Raw genomic sequence first — 26,093 nt, 5'->3', positions numbered from 1 at the left:
CCACTTAGTGATCCTGTCTTTTCACCTTAGTCTCCCATTATATTATGTTTAATGCCATATGCATTCTGCTTCTGGTTTCCTAATTTTCATCTTCTTCTGCCTATCCCTTCATTTTTAACCAGATTGAACTATGTCCCGGCCCGCGGGACGATCAACGGAGGCTCTGACTCCTGCGAGGGAAGAATGGTATGGGACAAGAGACACGAAGAATGACAGCAAGACAGGTTTCTGATCAAGCTGCAAAATTTTATTGAAGAGGCTGGGTATATATGCTCTAAGGTAGAGGGAGTGGCTAGTAAAAATGGGTGGCGGCCTAGGATTGGTGGCTGCAAAGGCGGGTGGCGGTCGAGGATTGGTGATTGCTGTTGCTAGGGTGAGAGGCAGATGTAAGGTTAGCTTTTGGTGCGAACTGCTAATCCTTCCTTGAAGAAGGCTAATTATAGCTCAGGCTGTTCTTGCATCAGCCCTGGTGGCCATGTTGCATGTTACCGGTATCGCTGAAGGTGAATATTATATATGCTACCTCAATTGTCCCCAACAGAACTATGTCATTCTGTCTATGAAATCTACAAAAGTTTGTTACTAATATATGTAAGATCTAAGAGGATCTTTATTTCACAGGCCAAAAACAATGCTGGATTGCATCATAGAACAAAATAGCAAATAATTTAAAACAAAATAGTATAGGTTAGTTGCATAATGTTTGGACCACAGGCATCAGTATTTGCATTTTACAGTCAATTTTTACACTGACCTCTGCCTCTTGTCATATTTTTGTAGCATATCTCTACTTATTTTAAAAATTACTGCTGTTATTTTTAGTTAGAGATGTAAGTTTACAGAAAAGTAACATAAAATATACATCATCCCATGTTCCTGCCTATTGTTGAGACTTTACATTAGTTTTGTACCTTTCTTACAATTGACTAAAGTATTTTAAAATACTACTATTAGCTATAGTCCATAGTTTACATTAGGTGTATTTTTCCCATATAGCACCCTATTATTAACATATTGCTTTAGGACTGTACATTTGTTATAATCATGAAAGAATATTATTATATGGTACTATTAACCCCAGTCCATTATCTAAAACAGAGTTAATTGTGTTATATAGTGCCAAGATTTATCTTATACCTTTCATTCTAGTACCATACAAAATGCATAATGTCCCCTTTCAACCACCTCCACATACATTATTCAGCACTGTTAATGATATTCACAGTAATGTGCTATCATTGCCACCATCCATTTCCAAAACTTTGTAATCAACCTAAATAGAAATTCAGTTCAAATTAAGCATCAGCTTCCCCTTCTTTACTCCCAATCTATTCCCTGGTAACCTAGTTAGTCTACATTCTAACTCTATGAGTTTTCTTATTTTAATTAGCTCATATCAGAAAGATCATACAATATTTGTCCTTTTCTATCTGGATTATTTCACTCAGCATAATGTCCTACAGTGTGGGAAACTGAGTCTTCCATGTTGCTTAAGGCATATCTAGGGTGGTGGCTTAGAGCCATGCAGGCCCACCCTGTAAAGATATGTGACTTGTGACTATGATGACAATGTTTACCATTGTCCTAAACCTAGATTGTCCCTTCTGGTATGCAACAGGATGTAAACATAGGTATCTTGTGGGCTCTCCCAAGCCTGAGGACATTTAGCATATACTCCCCGATCTTCTGAAATAAATAACTGCAGCAAAGGTGCATTATTGTCCACTTAGCATGAGATGCGGTGGGCCCCCTGCTCCCTTAATTCTTAACTTTGCATCTGTATCTCATTCCTGCACTGCCCTGTCAGCAACAAGTGGCACCCAACGTGGGGCTCAAAGAACCGGACCTGGTTCCTGACAGAAGAATCACTTGAATGACTGAGGTACAGCGGCGCTGGAACTCCAGTGGAGGTAACAGCCAGCTTTTGTATGCGTTCCTTGTAGAGCGACCCCAAGCATTATAAGCAGGGTAATGGGTAATGTTGAAGGACACAATAAATATGTTCCCTATAGATCCCTCTTACGGCAGCTGCTGCGGGCCAGCAGTGTCAAGGTGGGGGAGTCACAAATCTTAGACTTGCTACAGGTTATTGAAAACTACTGCTCTTGGTTCCCTACCCTTGGCTCCCTTGAATTGTATGACTGGGAGTGGGTAGATAAGGAATTGAAACAAAAACATATGCAAGGAGTTAATTTACCTGTTACTATTTGGCCTACCTGGTCTTTAATTAAGTCTTCTTGAGACTTTAAAAACTGATGATGACGAGGAAGAATATGAGTCTGATGACAATACTGGTCCCAATCCTCTTTCTGATGATGATAAGGGTAAAAAAGATCCAGTAAAATCTCAAGTTTTTATTCTTCTCAATGCCCCAAACCTCCTTCTGCACCTTGCTGGGAGGAATGGCCCCCACCTCCTTCGCTGCCTCTTCCTGCACATAGCTGTACCCTGGTAGTCAAACCTGCCTGCCTCTCTGGCATACAGCAGGGTCTGGCAGAAGCCAGGTGGCAAGGAGATTTAGAGGCCATATGTTGTCCTGTTGCCTTCCCTGTTAAGGTTCGTGAAGAAGTGCCTCCTGGCCAAGACGCTAATAATCCTGGTGGACTTTATACTTACTTCCATGAGCATGTCCCATTTGCAGTTCTTAAAGAATTGAAAAAAGCTGTACAAACGTATGGGGTTCATTCCCCTTTTTCAGTTGGCATATTGCAAAGTTTAGCTGAAGGTTCTCATCTAATTCCCATAGATTGGACCACATTAGCCCATACAGTCCTTAGCCCAGGAGAATATCTACAATTTAGGACTTGGTGGACTGAGCATGCAGAAAGACAGGCTGCACATAATCAGCAACAGAAAGTAAACATAAATCTGGATCAATTACTGGGCCAAGGAGCTTATTCCACTGTTGAAAATCAGTCTGTTTATAATGATCAATCGAGCAGATTCGCCCTTGTTGTTTGCAAGCTTGGAACAAAATTGAAGCTAAAGGTGAAGCTGCACAATCCTTTCAAAAGGTTTTACAAGGGCTGAAAGAATTGTATCCAGATTTCATTGCCCGGCTCTAAGAGGCAATACACCAGCAGATTACTAGTTCAGAGGCTGCCGATACTATTTTGCAGCTGCTAGCATATGAAAATGCTAATAAAGATTGTTAACAAGCCATTGCCCCATTTAAAGGTAAAGCTGATCTTACTGGCTATATTCGTTTATGGAAAGATATTGGGACTGAAGGTTATAAAGCAGAAATGATGGCTCAAGCCATGGCTAATTTGAGAGTTGGCTTTCGTTTCCCAGGAAAATGCTTTTCCTGTGGAAAAGTGGGTCATACCAGAAAAGATTGCAGTCACTTTAAAAATAAATCTTCACAAAAGCAGCCTGGTATGTGCCCAAAATGCCAAAAAGGTCGACACTGGGCTAACCAGTGCCAATCTGCTTTTCATAAGGACGGCACCTCCCTTTCGGGAAACGGCAATCGGGGTGGGCTCCCAGCCCCTCACAGAAAGGGAGCATTCCCAATCCAACATCAAAATCTGCAGGCTGTCCCTCCACCAACTCCAAGCCCTCCATCTTGGAGCTTTCCCCAGCTACAGCAGGGAGCGCAGCAGTAGACCTCGCTGCCAATGCTGAGGTATGTCTTCTCCCCAGTAATCCTGTTAAGGTCCCCACCAGCTATTATGGCCCCTTACCTAAAGGGATGGTGGGTCTTTTGCTTGGATGCAGTTCTCTCAATCTTAACGGTGTTCGTGTACACACTGGAGTCATTGACTCTAACTATACTGGGGAAATTCAGGTGGTCATGTCTTCTTCTATTCCATGGACTGCCCATAAAGGTGAAAGAATTGCTCAACTCTTATTATTACCTTATGTACCTGTTGATTCCTCCTCCAAAAATTGGGAAAATGAAAGTTTTGGTAGCACAGGCAAGGCAGGAATTTTTCTCACAGAGGCTCTGCAGGAGCTGCGCCCTATGTGTACTCTTACAATTCACGGACATAGCTTTACTGGGCTTATAGATAAGGGTGCAGATGTCTCTATTATTAGTCAACAACATTGGCCCCGACATTGGCCTTTGCAAGAGGCACGAATTACTGTTGTGGGCCTAGGCTCCCCTCAGGGACTTATGCAAAGTGTTCATATTTTGCCTTGCTTTGGCCCTGAGGGACAGAAGGCCACTTTACAACCTTATGCGGCTGCTCTGCCTCTTAATCTTTGGGGCAGAGAGCTACTTGAACAATGGGGTGCTACTGTATATATCCCTCCTCCTAGTGGAGTGTACAGTATTCAAAGCCACAAAATGATGGCAAATACAGGGTATGCCCCTAGCTGTGGGCTTGGCATACGTTTGCAAGGTACCACTTCGCCCATACAAGTCTCACCAAAATGTGATCAATTTGGTTTAGGATATAAACCTTTTTAGTGGTGGCCACTGTTCATTCACCTGCCCAACCTGTCCCATTAGTATGGACTACAACAAAACCAGTATGGGTAGAGCAGTGGCCGCTTACAAAAGAAAAATTAGAGGCTTTACATGAATTGGTTCAAGAACAATTGTCCTTGCAGCATATCGAAGAGTCTTTTAGTCCTTGGAATTCTCCTGTGTTCCCAATAAAGAAAAAATCAGGAAAATGGAGAATGTTAACTGACCTAAGAGGTGTTAATGCTGTCATTCAGCCCATGGGACCTTTACAACCTGGGATCCCCAATCCTAGCATGATTCCTGAAAACTGGGCTTTAGTGGTCATTGATATTAAAGACTGTTTCTTTTCCATCCCTTTAGCTGATCAAGATAAGGAAAAATTTGCTTTTACTGTTTTGTCCCTTAACAATAAAACCCCTTCTAAATGATGTCAATGGAAGGTTTTACCACAAGGTATGCTAAATAATCCTACAATATGTCAATATTATGTCAACCGTGCCTTACAGCCTGTCTATTTAAATTTTCCTAAAGCTTATATAATCCATTATATGGATGATATTTTGTGCTCTGCACCTCAGGAGACTGAAGTAGAAGCTTTGTTCTATGCTGTTCAAAAGGCTTTACAGGATGTAGGATTGCATATGGCTACTGACAAAGTACAATGTACTTTGCCTGTACAGTATTTGGGTTCTAGTATCAATAGACTTACAATTCAACCCCAAAAAGTACAACTCCACAGAGATGCTGTTACCACCTTAAGTGATTTACAAAAACTACTAGGGGATATTAATTTGCTTCACCCCAAAGTAGGTATAGATAACTATGAGCTCTCCAACCTATTTTCTCTCCTTTTTGGAGATTCAAAATTAAACAGCCCTAGATCTTTAACTTCAGCTGCAGAGAAGGAATTATAATTAGTCAAAGCTAAAATTCAACAAGCTCAGATATCCCTTGTTGATCCTACACAACCTTTACCTTTGTTTAATTGTGCTCCCTATAACTGCTAAAAAACTGTTATTTTGCAACAACATCCAACTTGGGGTCAGATAAAGAAATTATATCAGGATGCTGAAAAACAAGTCCAACGAGACAAGCTGCCTATGACAGATTCTACCCTGATGGCAGCAATGTTGGCTCTTATTGCTATTGCTGTGAGTATATCTCCGGCATGTGCTCATTCTGGAAATTATATCTATTGGGCTTATATTCCTAACCCCCCATTGCTGCAACAAGTTATAAACATTGGCAATGCAAAAGAAAACAGTTCATTCAGTTTTCCCTCCTTCTTATTTTGGCTGACTGGGTCCAAACCATTGTTGGGCATGGAGGCCACAGGGCATAGGCTGTCAAGGAGACAAAACTAACCCTCTTGGGGGGTGTTGCCCCTCCCTTACATCACCCTGTATGGCCCCAGAGGATGGCTGGTTAGCCAGAGACTGGTAAGATTCCTCAGGGAAGGAACAACCTAAGACAGGCACAGTCACAGAGGGGCCATCAGGAGAAAACTTGGGGGCCAACAGAGGTGGGGCACAGAACCTCACCCCCCCCAGCTTTGCAAGGGTCTGAAACCTCACCCCTTTTAAGGGAGGTCTCCTGCCCCCGTGGCTACTTTGTTTCCCATGCCTGGCTCAGATCGGAGCCCAAGTGGCAGACAGAGATCTGGGCAGTGGCTAAAATAAAAAGGAGGACATGTGGGAAACTGAATCTTCCATGTTGCCTAAGGCATATCTAGGGTGGTGGCTTAGAGCCATGTGGGCCTGCCCTGTAAAGATATGTGTCTTGTGACTATGACGACAACGTTTACCATTGTCCTAAACCTAGATTGTCCCTTCTGGTTGCAACAGGATGTAAACATAGGTATCTCGTGGGCTCTCCCAAGCCTGAGGACATTTAGCATATACTCCCCGATCTTCTGAAATAAATAACTGGAGCAAAGGTGCATTATCGTCCACTTAGCATGAGATGCAGTGGGCCCCCTGCTCCCTTAATTCTTAACTTTGTGTCTGTGTCTCATTCCTGGGCCACCCTATCAGCAACACTACAGGTTCATCCATGTTGTTGCATGCATCAGGACTTCATTTCTTCTTACAGCTGTATAATATTCCTTTGTATATATGTGGCCCATTTTGTTTAACCATTTATCAGTTCATGGTCATTTGTGTTGATTCCATCTTTTGGCAATTGTGTATAATGCTGCTATGAGCATCAGTGTGCAAAGATCTCTTCAAGTCTCTTATTTCAATTCTTCTGGGCATATCTCTAATAGTGGGATTGCTGGGCCATATGATAAATCTCTATTTAGCTTCCTGAGTTGCTGCCAACCTATCTTGCACAGAGGCTGCACTTTTTTACATTTCCTCCAGCAATGAATGTGTGTTCCTTTTTCTCCACATCCTCCTCAAAACTTGTAATTTTTTTTTTTTGTAGTAGCCACCTAGAAGTTGTGAAATTATATTTCATTGTGGTTTTGATATTCACTTGCCTAATAGCTAGTGATATTGAGCATCTTTTCATGTGCTTTTTAGCCATTTGTGTATCCTTTTTGAAGAAATGTCTATTCACATCTACTGCTCAATTTTAATTGGGTTGTTTGTCTTTTTATTGTTGAGTTGTAGGGTTTCTTTATATTTTGGATATTAAACCCTTAACAATTATGTGGTTTCCAAATATTTTCTCCCACTGAGTAGATTTTCTTTACAGTTTTGTGACAAAGTCCTTTGATGCACAAAAGTTTTTAATTTTGAGGAGTTCCCATATATATTTATTACTTTTCTTTTGTTGCTTGTGCTTTCAGTCTAACACAAGATTTTAAAGATTCTTCCCCACATTTTCTTCTAGGAGTTTTATGGTCCAGGATCCTATATTTAGGTTGTTGATTCATTCTGAGTTGTTTTTTAATAATTATTTTGCACATGGATATACAGTTCTTCCAGCACCAATTGTTGAAGAAAATGTTCCATCCCATTTAAATGGTCTTTGCAGACTTGTCAAAACTCAGTTGGTCACAGGTGTGAGGGTCGATTTCTGAACTCTCAAATTCAAGTCCATTGGTTGATCTATCCTTGTGCCAGACCACAGTAACCTTTTAATATGCTGTGGAGTCAGGAAGTATGAATCTTCCAACTTCATTCTTCTTTTTCAAGATGCTTTTGGCTATTTGGGGCCCTTTACCAATCCAAATGTAGTTGATCATTGACTTTTCCATTTCTGCAAAGTAGACTGTTAGAATTTTGATTGGGTTTATGTTGAATCTGCAAATGATTTCCGGTAAAATTGACATTTCCATGATAATTAGTCTTCCAATGAATTAGCATGGAATGTTCTTTCATTCATTTGGGTTTTCTTTGATTTCTTTTAATAATGTTTTATAATTTTCTGCGTGCAATTCCTTTACATCCTTGGTAAAATTTATTTCTAGATATTTGATTATTTTAATCACTGTTGTAGAAGGAATTTTTCTTGATTGCTCCTTACTAATGTATAAAATCACTACTGATTTTTGCATGTTGATTTTGTATCCCACTGCTTTGCTGAGGTTGTCTATTAACTCTAGAAGATTTGTTATAGATTTTCAGGACAGTCTACATATAGTATCATGTCATCTTCAAATAGTGAAAGTTCTACTTCTTTCTTTCCAATTTTGTTGCCATTTATTTCCTATTTTTGCCCAATGGCTCTAGCCAGAACTTACAGCAAAGAGTTGAATAATAGTGGTGACAGTGGGCATCGTTGTCTTGTTCTGAATCTTAGAGGGAAAGCTTGCAGGATTTCATCATTTAGAACAAGGTTAGATGTGACTTTTTCCTATAGGCTCTTTATCATGTGGAGGAAGTTTCCTTCTATTCCTATCTTTTGAAGTGTTTTTTTTTTTTCAAGAAAGGATGCTGAACTTTGTCAAATGCCTTTTTTCCCCATCATTTGAGACAATAGTGGTATTTTCCCTTTGATTTCTTGATGTGGTGTATTACATTGAATGGATTTTCTTGTGTTGATCCATTCTTGCATCACTGAAATAAAACCCACTTGATCATGTTGTATAATTCTTATAATGTGCTCTTAGATTCTAATTGCAAGTATTTTGCTGAGGATGTTTGCATCTATATTCTTTTGAGAAATTTGTCTGTAATTTTCTTTTCTTGTAGCATCTTCACCAGGCTTTGGTATTAGGCTTATGGTGAGCTCGTAGAAAGAGTTAAGTAGTATTCCCTCCTCTTCAATTTTTTTGGAAGACTTTGAGCACAACTGGTATAAATTCTTCTAGGAATGATTGGTAGAATTGCCCTTTTTAAGCCATATGGTCCTGGGCTTTTCTTTGTTGGGAGATTTTTGAAGACTTGTTCAATCTCTTCACTTGTAATTGGTCTATTTGGAAGACTCCCATTTATTCTAGAGTCAGTGTAGGTTGATGTATGTTCAAGAAATTTGACCATTTCATCTAGGTTGTCTAAATTTTTGGCATACAGTTGTTCATAATATCCTCTTAAGATCCTTTTTATTTCTGTGAGTTCAATAGTAGTGTCAGAAGAATCAATTCTGATTTTATTTATTTGTTTCTTCTCTTTTTCTTTGTAAATATACCTAAGTGTTTGCCAATTTTATCAATCTTTAAAAAATCAAATTTTAGTGCTGTTGATTCTCCATTGTTTCTTTATTCTCAATTTCATTGATTTCTGCTCTACGTTTGGTTATTTCCTTCCTTCTGCTTGCTTTTCAGTTAGTTTGCTATTCTACTCCTAGTTCCTCCAGGTATACTCTTACATGCTTGATTTTTAGCTTTTCCTTCTTTCCTAGTATAGGTTTTAGACCTATAGGTATTCCTGTCAGCACCATCTTTGCAACCCATAAGTTTTGATATATTGTATTGTCATTTTATTCATCTCAAACTATTTACTGATTTCTCTTACACTTTTTTCTTTGACCCACTATTTGTTTAAGGGTATGTTACTTAATTCCATATATTTGGGGATTTTCTGTCTTCCTGCCAATTATAGATTTCCAGCTTAATTTTGTTATGGCCAGAGAAGATTCTGCATATGATTTGAATCTTTATAAATGTAATTGAGACTTGTTTTGTGACCCAGCATGTGGTCTATCCTGAAAAATTATCAATATGCACTTGAGAAGAATGTATATCTGACTCTTTTGAGGTCAACATTCTGTATATATTTATTAGGTCTAGTTCATTTCTCATATTATTCAAGTTCTCTGATTCCTTATTAATCTTCCATCTAATGTCTTATCTATTGGTGAGAGTGTTGTACTGAAGTCTCCAAATATTACTGTAGAGGTATCTATTTTTCTCTTCTTTTATTCCAGTGTTTGCATCATGTATTTTGGGACACCAAGTTAGGTGCATAGATATTTATGATTGTTGATTCTTCTTGGTTGATTGCCCCTTTTATCAATATATACTGTCTTTCTTTGTCTCATGACAGTTATTTCTTAAAGTTTACTTTATCCTACATTAGTATAGCTACTCAGATATTTGAGTTATTTTTTTGCATGGGTTACCTTCTTCCATCCTGTAATGTTCAACCTATTTGTGTCTTTGGGTCTCAGGTGAGTCTCTTGTAACTGACATATAGTCAATTGGATCAAGTTTTTTATCAGTTTTTCCAGTTTGTGTCTTTTTAAATATAATTTTATTGAGATATATTCACACACTATATAATTCATTCAAAGTATACAATCAATGGCTCACAGTATCATTGTATAATTGTGCATGAATCACCACAATCAATTTTAGAATATTTTCATTACTTCAAAAATAATAAATAAAAAAACACTAATATAACCTATAAACCTTATCCCACTTTATTTATTTAATTTTTTGTCTTTTTTTCTTACTCATCAGTCCATACACTAGATAAAGAGAGTGTCAGTTGTGAGCCACATCAGCGAGTGAACTCACTGCCCTCCCCACTATGTGGGATCTGACTCTCAGGGGTGTAAATCTCCCTGGCAATGCAGGATTTGACTCCTGGGGATGAATCTGGTCCTGACATTGTGGGAATGAGAATATCTTCTTGACCAAAAGGGAGATGCAAAATGAGACAAAATAGTTTCAGTGGCTGAGAGATTTCAAATGGAGTCGAGAGGTCACTCTGGTGGACATTCTTATGCACTATATAGATAACACCTCTTAGGTTTTACTGTATTGAAATAGCTAGAAGTAAATACCTGAAACTAACCCCAATGCAGTAGTCTGGACTCACAGTGTGATTGTGAAAACCTTGTGGATCACAATCCCTTTATCTAGTGTATGGATGGATGAGTAGAAAAATGGGGACAAAACTAAATGAAAAATAGGGTGGGATGGGGGGATGGTTTGGGTGTTCTTTTTTTGCTTTTATTTTTTATTCTTATTCTGATTCTTTCTGATGTAAGGAAAATGTTCAGAAATATATTGTGGTGACGAATGCATAACTATATGATTGTACTACAAACAGTAGATTGTACACCATGGATGACTGCATGGTATGTGAATATATCTCAATAAAACTGAATAAAAAAATAAATTAATAGCAACAACAAAAAAAAAAAACAAGGTTAAATGCCTAAGTTCCTTGTCTCCAAAAAAAAAAAAGAAAAAGAAAGAGAGAGTGTCTGTTGTAAGGTTTTCACAATTACACAGTCACACCATAAAATCAAGAATGAAGCCTACTGTATTCTGTTCAGGTGTTTCAGGTATTTCCCTCTAGCTATGCTAATACAGTAGAAACTTAAAGGAATATCTATATAATGAATAAGAATAACCTCCAAAATAACCTCTCAACTCTATTTGAAATCTCTTAGTCACTGAAACTTTATTTTCTTTCATTCCTCTTCCCCCTTTTGGTCAAGAAGGCATTCTCAATTCCACAGTGCCAGGACCAGGCTCATGTCTTAGAGTCATGTCCCACTTTCCAGGAAGACTAACACCACTGGGAGTCATGTCCTATGTAAGGAGGAGGATAGTGAGTTAATTTGCAGATTTGGATTAGAGATACAGGCCACATCTGAGCAACAAAAGAGGTTCTCTGGGAGTGACTCTTAGGCATTATAATAAGTAGGTTTAGCTTTGCTATTGGAGAGATAAGTTTCATAAGGGCAAGCCTCTAGATTGAGTGTTTGGTTTATTTTTAGTGAGCCCCTATTGCTTAAGAGAATAACAGGAATTCCCCAGGTGGTGAAGTTCAACAGTTCCACATTTTTCCCCAGTCCCTCATAGGGACAAAGCAGATACTTTTTTTTATTTTCAATCCAAAACATTCTGGGATGTATTGGGGCATTACATCAGCCTGTACAGATTAACAAGATCTCATTCCCTATTCTAGGTTCCATGTAATTACTTTGTTTAAATAAACTGGCCATAGAGGTTAAATTATTAGATAGTGTGCTACAAAAAATATAAATTTCATACCAAATAAACCTCCCTTCCTTTGATCTCATACAGAAGTTGGATTTTTAAAATACAGTCAATACCATCCTTTACCCTGAATTCTAACTTACCTTTGTCTTAACCAAGTCCATTTCATTCATATCTCCAATTATAGTCTGATCTCTCTTTCAGTTTCTTTAACAGTTTCTGTATGGAGTAATGCTGACTTTCAGAGCTGCAGAAATCTAACTCTGAGTCTCAGGTGTCACACAGATACCAAAATTTCCAGTGAACTACTAGGTTATACACAAAGTGTTCAGCATCATAGAATTTAGAATTCATCATTGAATGCCTCATCTCTGTCCCTGCCCTATCCCCTGATAACCTATGCTCTCAAATTCAATTCTCAGCATTTGCTCATTAGAAATAGCTTATATTAGTGAGAACTTATAACATTTGTCCTTTTGTTTCTGGCTCATTTCACTCAGCATAATGTCCTCAAGGATTATTTACCTAGTTGCATGCCTCACAACTTCATTCCTTCTTGCAGCAGCTCAACATTCCATTGTATGTATACACCAGTGTTGGCCCCTCTGTTTATCAATCCATGCCCCTTTAGGTGACCACTATCCATTGCAAATCATGAATAATGCTGATGTAAACATCAGTGTTCAAATGTCTATTCATGTTCCTGCTTTCAGTTCTTCTAAGTATGCACCAAATAATGGGGTCACAGGATCATACGGCAGCCCTACACAGAACCTACAGTGAAACCAATATGCTGCCTTCAAGAGGGGCTGTGCCATTCTAATTCCCTATTAACAGCAAATATTCAACATGGAGTAGGTATATCTCTCTCTCCACACCTTCTTCAGCACTTGTATCTGTTTGTTTATTTTTAAACACTTTTATTCACACACTAAACTATCCATCCTAAGTGAACTGTCAGTTGCTCCCAGTAAAATCATATAGTTATACATTCACCAATAAAATCCATATAAGAACATTTCCATTTCTTCCACAAATAAAGAAGAGGAAAAAATTAAAATGAGTATAAATAATTAAAAGAGGAGGCAACCACAACAATAACAAGAATCCCATATCCCTCCCTTTTATCTCCTCTTACTGACATTTAACTTTGGTATACTGCTTTTGTTTACAATTAATGGAAGAATATTACAGTGTTACTGTTAACTATAGACCCTAGTTTTCACTGATTGTATTTTTTTCCATATGCCATTACATTTTCAACATCCACCTTGCAATGGTTGCATTCATTTTTTCCCTCTCATGTAAAAACTTTCTTGTTTTGTACGTTTACTCACCCTCATTGTCCACTCTAGGTTTTGCTAAGTTAAACAGTTGCAGTTTTTATCTACTATCTATCCTTCTGGTGTCATATATACCTATAGCCTTCCTCTTTCAGCTATACTCACACACAGCTTTGTTATACTTATGGTATTGTGCTTCCATCAGATAATATTGTGCTATACCTTCCTGGATTTTTACACTCACTCCTGTTGCTGTTGAACACTCTGTACTCCTTCTGCATAAAATACCTGATCTCCACCCTCTTTCTATCTTATGGTAACCTGTGTTCTTATCATTTTCTCTCAGAGCTTGCTGATTATAATTAGTTCATATTAATGAGAGTATACACTATTTGTTCTTTTGCATCTGGCTAATTGCACTCAATATAATGTCCTCAAGTTTTGTCCACTTTGTTGTATGTGTCATGATTTTATTCTGTCTTACAGCTGCATAATATTCCATCCTATGTATACACCACTGTTTTTTATCCACTCTTCTGTTGATGGCAATTGGGGCTGTTTCCATCTCTTGGCAATCATCAATAATGCCATTGTAAAAACTGGTGTACAAATGTCCATTTGTATCTCTGCCTTAAGTTCCTCTGAGAATATACCTAGTAATGGGATTGCTGGATCATATGGTAATTCTATGCTTAGCTTCTGGGGGAACCATCAAACTGTGTTCCACAGCTTTTGCACCATTCTACATTCCCACCAACAGCTAATAAGTGTACCTCTTTATCCACATCCTCTCCAGCACTTGTAGTTTTCTGTTTGTTTATTTTATTTCTTTAATGTCCATTCTAGTAGGTATGAGAAAATATCTCATTGAGGTTTTGATTTTCATTTCCCTAATAGCTAGTGGTTAACATCTTCTCATATATTTTGAGCCATTTATATTTCCTCTTTTGAAAGGTATCTGTCCATGCCTTTTGCCCATTTTTAATTGGGTCCTTTGTCTTTTTGTTATTGAGTTGTAGTATCTGTTTATATATACTGAATTTTAAATCCTTATCTGATATGTGGTTTCCAAATATTGTCTCCCATTATGGAGTCTGCCTTTTTACTTCCATGACAAAGTCCTTTACTTCTATGACAAAGTGCAGAGTGTTTAATTTTGAAGAGATCCCATTGTCTATTTCTTCTTTCATTGCTTGTACTTTGGGTGTAAGGTCTAGGAACCACTTCATATCAAAAGATCTTTAAGATGTTTCCCTACATTTTTTTCTAACAGTTTTATAGTCTTAACTCTAAGGTTTAGGTTTCTGATCCATTTTGAGTTAATTTTTGTATAAGGTGTGTGATTGGGGTCTTCATTCATTCTTTTGGATATGGATATACAATTTTTCAGGCACAATTTGTTGAAGAGGTTGCTCTGCCCCAGTTGAGACAACTTGACCTCCTTATCACACATCAATTGTTCATAGATGAGAGGGTCTACTTCTGAACATTCAATTCTATTCCATTTGTCAGTATATCTTTCTTTATGCCAGTACCATGGTGTTTTGACCACTGTAGCTTTGTAATATGCCTCAAAGCCAGGTAGTTTGAGACCTCTCAGTTCATTTCTCTTTCTCAAGATATTTTTAGGTATTTGGAGCACCTGCCCTTCCAAATAGTTTTTTCTATCTCTGTAAAGTAAGTTGTTGGGATTTTAGTTGGTATTGCATTAAATCTATAAACCAATTTGGGCATAGTTGACAGCTTAACTATATTTAGCCTTCCAATCCATGAACATAGTATGTCCTTCCATTTATTTAAATCCACCTTGATTTCTTTCAGCAATTTTTTGTAGTTTTCTGTATATGTGTCTTTTATGTCCTTGTTTAAATTTATTCCTAAATATTGGATTCTTTTGGTTTCTATTGTAAATGGAATTTTTTCTTGATTTTCTCCTCAGATTGCTCATTACTAATGTATAGAAACACCACTTTTTTTATGTGTTTATCTTGTATCCTGCCACTTTGCTGCACTCATTTATAAGCTCTAGTACTTTGCCAGAGGTTTTTTGGTATTTTCTACCTATAGGATCATGCCATTTGCAAACAGTGAAAGTTTTACTTCTTCCTTTCAAATTTGAATGCCTTTTATTTCTTATTCTTGCCTAATTGCTCAAGTAGAACTTCCAGTACAATGTTGAATAATGATGGTGTCATTAGCAGACTTGTCTTGTCCCTGATGCTGAAGAAAAGCTCTCAATCTTTCCCCATTGAGTATGATATTAGCTGTGGGTTTTTCATATATTCCCTTTATTCCTATATTTCAAAGTGTTTTTATGAAGAATGGAACCTGAATTTTGTCAAATGCAGTTTCTGTATCACTTGAGATAACCCGTGGTTATTCTCCCTTGATTTATTAATGCGGTGGATTACATTAATTGATTTTCTTGATTGAACCACTCTTGCATACCTGGAATAAAATCCACTGGGCCACAGTGTATCTTTCTTTTAATGTGCTGCTGGCTTCAGTTTGCAAGTATTCTGTTGAGGATTTTTGCATCTATATTCATTTAAGATGGTCTATAATTTTGTTTTCTTGTCTCTTTGGTTTTGGTATTAGGGTGATGTTGGCCTCATAGTATGATTTAGGTAACTTTCCCTCCTCTAATTTTTTTGAAGAATTTGAGCAGGATTGGTACTACTCTTTATTGAATGCTTGCTACAATTCACATGTGAAGCCATCTGATCCTGGACACTTCTTCTTTGGGAGTTTTGTTTTATGACTATTTCAATCTCTTTAGTTGTGATTGGTTTGTTAAGGTCTTCTGTTTCTTCTTAAGTCAATGTTGGTTGTTCGTGCTTCTCTAGGAATTTGTCCATTTCATCTAATTTGTCTAGTTTGTTAGTGTATAATTGTTCATAGTATCCTTTATTATCTCTTTTATTTCTGGATGATCAGTAGTTATGTCTACCCTCCCATTTCTGATTTTACTTATTTGCATTCCTCATTTTTTGTCATCCTATGGATCCATTAATTTTATTGATTTTCTCAAAGAATCTGCTTCTGGTTTTGTTGATTCTTTCTGTTGTTTTCATGTTCTCAATTTCATTTATTTCTGCTGTAATCTTTGTTATTTCTTTCCTACTGTTTGCTTTGGGATTAGTTTGCAGTTATTTCTCTTGCTATACCAGATGAGCAGTTATTTCCTCAATTTTTGATCTTCTTTTTTAATATAGGCATTAGGAAGATAAATTTCCCTCTCATCACTGCCTTTGCTGCTTCCCATAAATGTTGATATGTTGTCTTCTCATTTTCATTTGCCTTGATATATTTACTAATTTCTCTTGTGATTTCTTCCTTGATCCACTGGTTATTTAAGGGTGTGTTGTTTAGCCTCTATATATTTGTAAAGTTTCCAGCCTTCCAATTTGTGTCAGTTTGAATGTATTATGTCCCCCCAAACACAATTATCTTTTATGTAATCTTGTGTGGGCAGACCTATCAGTGTTAATTAGATTGTAATTCTTTGAGTGTTTCCATGGAGATGCACCCCACCCAACTGTGGGTGATGATTCTGATTGGATAATTTCCATGGAGGTGTTGACCCACCCATTGGGTGGGTCTGAATTAAATTCCTGGCACACTATATAAGGTAAGACAGAAGGAACAAGCTGCTACAGCCAAGAGGGACACTTTGAAGGAAGCATAGGAGCTGCAGATAAAAGACAGTTTGAAGATGGCTGTTGGAAGCAGACTCTTGTTCTGGAGAAGCTAAGAGAGGACAAATACCCCAAGTGCAATTAAGAGTGACATTTTTTGAGGAACTGCAGCCTAGAGAGGAATGTTCTGGGAGAAAGCCATTTTGAAACTAGAACTTTGGAGCAGAAGCCAGCCACATGCCTTCCCAGCTAACAGAAGTTTTCCAGACACCATTGGCCATTCTCCAGTGAAGGTACCTGATTGCTGATGTGTTTGTTACCTTGGACACTTTATGGTCTTAAGACTGTAACTGTGTAACCAAATAAACCCCTTTTTGTAAAAGCGAATCCATCTCTGGTGTTTTGCATTCCAGCAGCATTAGCAAACTAAAACACACTTGTTTTTGATTTCCAACTTCATTCCATTATTTTTCAAGAGTGTTTTGTATAATTTTAAACTTTTTAAATTTATTGAGTCTTGCTTTATAACACATGTGGTCTACCATGTAGAATAATCCATGAGCACTTGAGAAAATTGTGTATTCTGCTGTTGTGGGGTTGAATGTTCTGTAAATGTCTGTTAAGTCTAGTTCATTCATCATGCTATTCAAGATCCCTTTCCTTACTGATCTTCTGTTTAGATATTCTTTCCATTGATGAGAGTCATGTTTTGAAGTCTCCAAATATTATTGTTGAAGTGTCTACTTCTCTCTTAAGTGTTGTTAGATTTGCCTCATGTATTTTGGGGCACTCTGGCTTGGTAAATAAATATTTATGATTGTCATATCTTCTAGATGAATTGTCCCTATTATTAATACATAGTGTCCTTATATGTCTCTTTTGTTTTATATTTGAGTTCTAATTTGTCTGATGTTAGTACTTTTCTGATATTTGTTTGCATGAAATATCTTTTCCCAACCTTTTATTTCAACCTCTTTTTTACCTTGGGTCTAAAGTGTGTCTCTTTAGAGAGCATATAGTTAGGTCCTGTTTTTTATCCATTTTAGCAGTCTATGTCTTTTGATTGGGGAGTTTAATACACTATCACTGTTATTACTATAAGACAGTACTTCTACCATTTTGTCTTTTGGATTTTATATGTCATATCATATTTTTTCTTTCTTTTTTGGCCCTTGTTGATAATCTCCATTTCAACTCTTCTCCAAACATTTCTCCTTTCTTTTCCTATCTGCCTGTAGTGCTCCCTTTAGTATTTCCTGTAGAACAAGTCTCTTGTTCACAAACTCTCTAAGTGTCATTTGTCTGAAAATATTTTAAACCCTGACTCATTTTTGAAGGACAGTTTTGCTGGATATTGAATTCTTGGTTGGCAGTTTTTCTCTTTCAGTATCTTAAATACATAATTCCTCTGCCTTCTCACCTCCATGTTTTTTTCTGAGAAATTTGAAATGGCCCAATTTTTGGTTTCTAAATATTTATATTCCAACTTATATGCATCATTTCATGATCTCATCCAATTAAAGGGTTTAAATTACAAATTGTAAGTTGAAGACTCCAAAATTTGCATTCCTTTGTAGCATGTTCTCCCCTGTACTGCAGCTTTAATAAGTCCAAACACCTACTCCATGTCTACATTTGGATGTCAACTTGTATTTTATAATTTTCTTATTTAAACCTGAGCTCCAGCTTGTACCCCACATGAAACATATTTTTCCTGATATCTTCTCTGTTTGATAAAGGAAGCTTAATTGTTGCACTTACTTGAATAAAAAATACAAGCATCAACATGTGTCTGTCTCTTTTTCTCTTACTCCACAAACAATTTGCCAGAAACGCCTGTCAGCTATTCCTTCAAAATTTTAATAATTTCACCCACTACCACCATTGGCATTATCCTGGTGAGAGCTACCATCATTTCTCACCTAAATTAAACCACTTAACTTTGCAGTAGAGGCTGCAGTGAAAAGAGATAACAGATATAATGCCCTCAGTTGCAAAGAAGTGTATTTCTCTCAAGGTAACTGTTCAAAGTAAAACAGAAATTTCTGCTTATGAAGTCATCCAGGTATCCAGGAACTGAATATGTTATTACTCTGACATCCCTTAGAGTGTAGTTTTTGTCCAAAAGGTTTGGAAAGGACACCTGTAGTCTTGCCAGAGAGAAAATTAAAGAGCAGTGGAAGACAAACAATATCCTTTTTGTACTTCCTAAAATTGTACATAATAGTTTATTCACATAGCTTGGGCAAGAACTTAATAACTTAGGAAGACTAGGAGAGTTTTCTCTAGACATCCAGAAAGGTTATATAAATTACATCTAAAAGATTGAAAATTGTCACCCAGTGAAGTTCCATCCAGTCTGCATTACCTACAGTAAAGTACTTGGTCATGTATTGACACTGCCCTCAGGAATTTCTTGCAATTAAAAGCCATCGCATGTGACTCACTGTGTAGATTTTGACTAATGGATTCATTCAATGGCAATATTTACCTGATGGCTCAAATTTAATTTATAGTTATCCACTGATTCTATGATTAAATTTTATGTAAATAATATAATTATAGGGAAAGGTTTCACAGTCAATTTTAATTTATTCTTGATTCATAGAATACTATTCCAAATAAATCTTATGAATTTATTTATCATCTCTTATTTACTCAGTTCAATTTCATTCTCTTATTTTAATCTGCATCATAATTGTCCTTGTGAATGGTCACTTTTAGTACAGAAATCTGGATAATGCTTTAAGCTTGATATTTCTTAAAATGCAATATAAATGTCGTACACATAAAATTCACCAGAAGAATGATAAACACAGCAGGATATTAGATACATACATCCAGATATACTGAGGATATAAATATACTGACTCTGAAGCTGGCAAATTGGGTTCTCATCCAGTCTCTACCAATCTCAATCCTGTTGTCCTTGGGTGAAGTTTCTTCATTTGCAAAATCATTTGTTGGGATATATTACCTCAGGCATACTCCAAACACTAAAATGTGATGGCTCTAAAAAGATATTGTCCTTCTGGCATTTATATGACCACCATCTGTCTCTTTCTTTTCTTTTTCTCAGTTGCAAAATATGATTTCTGTAGACTGAAAAGATTTCACTGGTAATTTGCAAATGTAGTTGTTTTGCACATAATTTAAGAATAGTACCTAAATCTACCCCCTTTAAAAAAAAATCATTTTAAGACAAAATTGAAGTAAGTATGTGATACTGTTATGTTCATGTGTATCTTAAATCCAAAAGAGGGTCAATGTGAGTGTGATTTGCTAGGAAAATAATGTCCCTTCAATAGAAATGATGGACTTGACTAAGGATGATAAGGTGGAGACTGTTACTGGTGGGATCATTCAAACATAAGAGGCAGAGAATATTCTGGACTGGATATTGGAACTACTGAGAGGTGATTTTGTACAGATATGTTGTTACTGATCTATCGTCTTTATTGCAACCAGAGATTTAAAAAATGAGTAATAAATTCATCAGTATCTTGGAGATTGGTTAAAATTTGATTGAATTTATTGTGGTAACAGTACAATTCTTTTCTGACTAAGATTCCTTTCTTCCTCCCTCTCCCCTGTCTTTCATTCTTTTCTCTCTATCTCTTTCTGCTTCTCTATTTTTCTTCCAACTTCCACCTTCATTCCTTTCTTTCTACTTCTGACTTCCTTCTATTCATCCTTCATCTTTTTTCCATTTTTCCCCTTTTTCATCTTTCTTCTTCCTGTCTTTCTTTATAATTTACATTCTTTCTTTCATTGTTTCCTTATTAGAGCTCTAATGCAGTCTTGTTTTTAACATCCAGAAACCATGAATTTCTAGAGGATATAAATTTATTTTCCTTTCATAGCTTACAAGATAATTAGTGATACAATTGTTCCCATTTACCTTTTATATTAATTATTTGACCCATCATTATTCATTTCCTCCAGGAAGACTCACCACATTATGTGACTCTATGGGGAAAGCTGAAATTTGGCTAATCTAAACATATTGGGGTTTTGAATATCCTCACCCATACTCACCTAATTTTGAGTTTGTTGGAGGATTGCACTGCAAGCATGCCAACCCTTTAACTAAAGTATGTCTATTAAATTGGAAGATTGTATATACCTTATGACACCCATACCTGATCCTTATTTTCTTTTAAAGTGCACTGACTCAATTGCAGATACTTGGGTTAGATAACTTTAGATTGCCATTACAGTTCTATTTTCCAGGTCACAGGTGTTGTTACCTGTGTTGTTGGTCTCTACATTGAAATGTTAAGCAGAAGATGACCTTAAAAATGTCCCTGTGGCTGTCATTCAGACAATGGATTGGCAATCCAGCAAGCTAGAACCACAGAAATCACTAGGAGACTAGTAATTATGACAGAGCTCTGAATGAGGGTATTTACTATGATAGGAAAGAGATAAATTGCTTTCAGAAGAACTCTGGGTTAATTCCACAGATTCGGTGGATAAAAGGTAGTGTTGAGGGTGAATATGGCTTCCATGAGAACTCCTCAATTTCCATCATGGAAGTTATTTGGATACTGATGAATTTTCTACTTGGTGGAAAAACTTCTTTGAGCTGAAGTTGATGAGTTCATTATGGACTTAATCACTGTGAGGTGACAAAGCAATTTTCTGATAGAGCTTTCCAGAAATCATTTTGTTAGTACAAGGTCTCAAACTCAGCAGAGGACAACAGAAATAGATTGAGATACATCAGCATAATGTAGAATGCATACAAATGAGATACCCAAATGTAGAATTGGCTCCTTCTCAGAGTGATTTTTTGTAGTGAAAAAGAAAATTGTATACCATACACCAAAGTATGAATGTAGAGTGTCAAGAATGTTGGAAGGTAACAGTGTTGAGAATCAAAGAGAGTAATAAGCTAAGAAGAGTGATTTAATTATCAGTAGGTAGTAAGAATACAGAACCTATTTACTTGGGCTGTGGGAAAATAGCAAAACCTCTTTAGGAATGTATAAGTGTAAATGTTTCCAGGAGAGCTCTTTATTTCTTTTTATGATCAGATGCATACTGACGTATGATGTTTCATTTCAGGATTCTGAATATCCTTTTGTTACCAGTGAAATTATAGTTGTAAATCAAGCTCTATAGAGAGCTGGCATTATAGAAGATAATGAACCACTATCCAACTAGAGATAGAGAAAGATACAACATTTTCATGGCTTTCTAAGTATCTCTCATTACACACTACTGCTTGCCCTTCCAACTCCCCAGCCTCTCACCTCCATCTCTTCCCAATTCCCAAACACACCACATGAATCCCATGATTTCACAAAAACATATCATATGTTATGCAAGAGTGAGAACATTATTCCCTTTCAAATTCAATTTACCTATTAATATAGAAGTTTGAGCAGTCTTATACTAATATTTATAAATTTTCTGAATGATTTATGTCAATGAATGTATACACAAAAATAACACTGGGAGTACAAAATGAAAATAAAACTGGGATGTAGTGAAATCAAGATCCAAAATTCAACTGACACATATGTATTTTTTATATACATTTGTACACAAGCACAACTACACACAACACACACATGCAATTATTTGGAATAGATGAATCAAAATAGTAAAACACCAACTTCTGTGGCTTCAGAGATGTTCCCCTATTATTAAGCAAGCTTAGAAATGGCAATCTAATTTCACCTTATATATTACCTCTTCCTGGATAATATTAATTTCTGTAAACTAAGAATATGGTAACTCCACAGGTGCTACAAGCAGTTGCATAGGGAATATGACACATATTTAAAGAGTAGTATTCACATGGGTTATAAAGTGAATGACCCCAAGCCCAGATGCTACAGTGCCAAACTAGTACAAGTGTGAGTAATGTCAAGGGAATTACACATCAGTTCTGGGATAAGGCTCAAATTAAGGCATGAAAACAGTGTAACATGCAAGTGGGAGTTTTATGCATCAAGGGACAAAAAAGCACTGCTTTGTAATATTTTTCATGTTATTGCAGCATTAACCATATCATCCTATTTCAAAATAAATTATTATATGTTCCATTTCTAACAAATTTCTTCTTAACCTGATTATCAGAAAACTGTAAACATGAGAAAAATAATCCTGAAACTCTGTCTGAAAGGAAAGATGATAAATTTGGTAATAATTATTGGATGAAAAAATAGCTTGCTGAAAATTCTAGAAGCCCACTTCAGGACCCTTCCTTGGGCTTGTGTCTAAGTAATATTTTTACAAGTTTACAAACAATTCAGTGGTTTGTTAAATTTAAACCTGGGGAATAACAGTGTCCATTAATCAAGAAAAGAACTAACCCTTTATCCCTTATTACTTTTGTATAATGATTTGATTTAATTCCTTTCCTAGTAATCACTGATTATATATTTAAGCCATAAGTATCAGGATACCTTTCCTCCTAAAGAAATCAGATGCTTCTACTTTTAATGGAGACTTTATAACAATGGTTTACACTTTACTGGAATCTTCAAGTTAAGAAATGTAGGGGAACTTTATTTTCTTTCCTTTGATGCTGTAACTTTGTAATAGAGATATTTTTTTCTCTGCAGGAAATGGAAGAATTTGTCCAGAGCTCAGGTGAAGATGGTATTGTGGTGTTTTCTACGGGAACAGTGATCAGAAACCTTACAGAAGAAAAGGTCAATCTCATTGCCTCTGCTCTTTCCCAGATTCCACAGAAGGTTAGTTCAACCACTAAACTTACTTACCTTGTTGGACAGTGTGTTTTTTTTTTTTCCTAAAAGGATCTCCTTTCTTTCTATTTTCAATAACCAATTCATCTTTTCCTTCTAAGGCCTCTACAGAAGGAACTTTTGTATCCATATTTCTACCAACAGTCTCTTCAAAACATTCTAGTCTTCTTCTATCAATCACATTCCAGTTCTCCCAGCCTTTACCCATTACCCAACTCCAAAACCATTTCCACCTCTTAGGTATTTGTAATAGCTGTACCCCACTTGCAGGTACCAAGAACTGTTTTAGTTTCCCAACTGTGAAAACAAATAGCATGCAATGGCTTGACTTAACAACAGGAATTTATTGGTTCATGATTGTAAGGCTAAAATTCAGAGGAAAAAGGCCCAATTGATGCTTTCTCCCAGGCTAGTGGCATTCCAGGGATAGCTGTCCATGATTGTTGATCCTTGGCCTTTCAATCACATGGCGATGCATATGGTAGCCTCTCCTAGTTTCTCTGGGTTCCACTGCCTTCTGACTTCTTGTGATTTTCTCTCTTTCCATCTTAAGTTCATTCTACTTATGAAGGACTCTAGTAATAGGATTAATAACCATCCTGATTCAGTTTGGCCACACCATAAATGAAGTACCCTTATCAAAAGGTACTATTTACAATGGGTTCACACCCACTGGAATGGGTTTCTCTGGGTGGCATAGCTCCAAGTCACCACAAGCTGCTACTGGAACAACTGGAAAGAGAGTGTGGTCACAAATGATCCCTTGAGATGAATGTGGGATCTCATTAGACAATTAGCATAACTACCAGAGCATTAAGTAAAAACTCATCAAATATTAAAATACTGAATTTAAGAACAGTTGATCATTTGTTTACTTGGCCTTGGAATTATTGGGGAAATATATTTTTGTAGTCATGTATTTTATATGCAATAGACATGAAAGTGTTAGGTCCCCGCTAACATTTCAGTATTTGAAAATAAGGCCTGGCCTGACTACTCACAAATGTTCTGAGGTATTTTAGCTTCAAGGTCTGGGAAAGGGAGAGCAGAAATGACTAAAAGTAGAGAGGAATTATGCTCAAGAGTATGCTCCACATCTCTAGGCATTCTTGGGACTCTATCAATGTATAGTTGAGCTAGAAGTAGCAGTCTAGATTTATTTGGTCTTTCTGCATAGAGTTTTCTACAGTCAAAAACCATGTAAAATCTTAATACTATCTTCAAACAATACACATGTTTTTACTTATGATATTCAATTACTCTTAAATTGTCACTACATTTCTATATTTCAACACTTTGGATACTGCTATTCATGGAATATCTGAGGGCTCTTTCTTTTTCTATATTGGGTATGTTAAAACTTTGATTTTGTGTTTAAGTATTTTCAGTTAAATATTTAAGACATCTATTACCTTTCTTTATTATTTAATCTGAAATTAATCTTACAGACTTCCTGAAGAGTGGAAAACATATAACAAAATGTTCATGTCCTAACAAGAATCTTCATTAAAAATGGAATGAAAGCAAACCCCTCCTCTCATTCTCACCCAAATCTTTTTTTATTCTAGAATATCACATGTATCTATAGAAGTGATAAATTTCTGAATGCAATTTTCAAAAATCTCAAAAAAAAAAAAAAAAAAAGAAACCCTGGATCCCTGTCTGAGACTTTATAAAAGTTTCACTCACTAAGTTTATTCGTTAGAAAGTTCAATCCTCCAGAGAGCTCCTATGTCAAATCTTTTTTAAATGTTATGGAGGAAGGAAGGAAGGAAGGAAGGAAAGGATGGGGGAGGAATGAGGGAGGAAGGAAGGATGAAAAGAGGAATGAAAGAAAGAAGAGAGGAAGGATGGAACTAAGAAAGGGAGAAAGAAAGGAAACCAATCATACAAATAAGAGACACACAAAATAGAAAGTAAATTATATTTATGAAAAATATTAAATTTGAAGTATGAGAGTTAGGATGTCCCAGTGACATAAATTTATGCAGAAATTATATTGTACACAATAAATTTTACCTTCAAACCCTGATTGTTTAATATTTTATTTTCTAATTTTGCTCCTATAATCTCATTATCCAAAGCTCATAAATGGTAATTTAAAAATTGGTTTTGTAAAAAAAACAACCAAAATTGAAACATGAGAGTGAGTATGGCCCAGTGACTTAAATTTATATGGATATCCAAGGTTTCTGCAATAATTTTAACTCAATACTTTGATTAAATAGGCACTAATTTTTTCATTCTTCACTTGTAACCTCACTACCAAAATCTTCTTAATCATAATGGTCAAAATGATAATATAATACCTAATGACCATGAGTAATCCCTTAAATAAGTAGCTGGTTTCAGACAATCCTACTATAATATAATACCTAATAGACCATGAGTAATCCCTTGAATAAGTAGGTGGTTTCAGACAAGCCTACTAGTTTTTTTCACCATTTGCAAAGAACCCTTTCATCTATCACCTGAACTAAGATGAGAACTGTGATTATGTGATTTTTAAATGGTTCTAAAGACTTAAAATGCCATCATCTTGAGGTTTTAGTTTTGAAATAAATTCATACTCTTCCACAGGTTTTATGGATATCCAAAGGAAAGAAACCAGCCATGTTGGGAGCCAATACTTGACTCTATGATTGGATACCACAGAATGATCCTCTTGGTAAGGATATGGGGAAC

General features: G+C 36.4%; 1 protein-coding gene and 1 long non-coding RNA gene across 3 annotated transcripts in view; both read left to right on the top strand.

The window, feature by feature from the left end:
• The window catches only part of LOC119530298 (UDP-glucuronosyltransferase 2A3-like), a 352,297-nt gene that overhangs the window by 2,007 nt on the left and 324,197 nt on the right, over positions 1-26,093 (top strand). The window lies entirely within an intron of this gene.
• The window catches only part of LOC119529473, a 35,331-nt gene continuing 11,021 nt past the window's right edge, over positions 1,784-26,093 (top strand). The window contains exons 1-3 of one of the 2 annotated variants that reach the window (XR_005215872.1): positions 1,784-1,910; positions 23,265-23,396; positions 25,989-26,076. This is a non-coding gene — a long non-coding RNA (uncharacterized LOC119529473). Of the gene's footprint in view, positions 1,911-3,567; positions 3,629-23,264; positions 23,397-25,988; positions 26,077-26,093 lie in introns of those variants that run through there. The other variant, XR_005215873.1, reaches the window with a different exon arrangement.

The sequence above is a fragment of the Choloepus didactylus genome, chromosome 3, assembly GCF_015220235.1.
Source record: "Choloepus didactylus isolate mChoDid1 chromosome 3, mChoDid1.pri, whole genome shotgun sequence".
NCBI lineage: Eukaryota > Metazoa > Chordata > Mammalia > Pilosa > Megalonychidae > Choloepus > Choloepus didactylus.
This window is presented reverse-complemented; position numbering and strand designations above follow the sequence as displayed.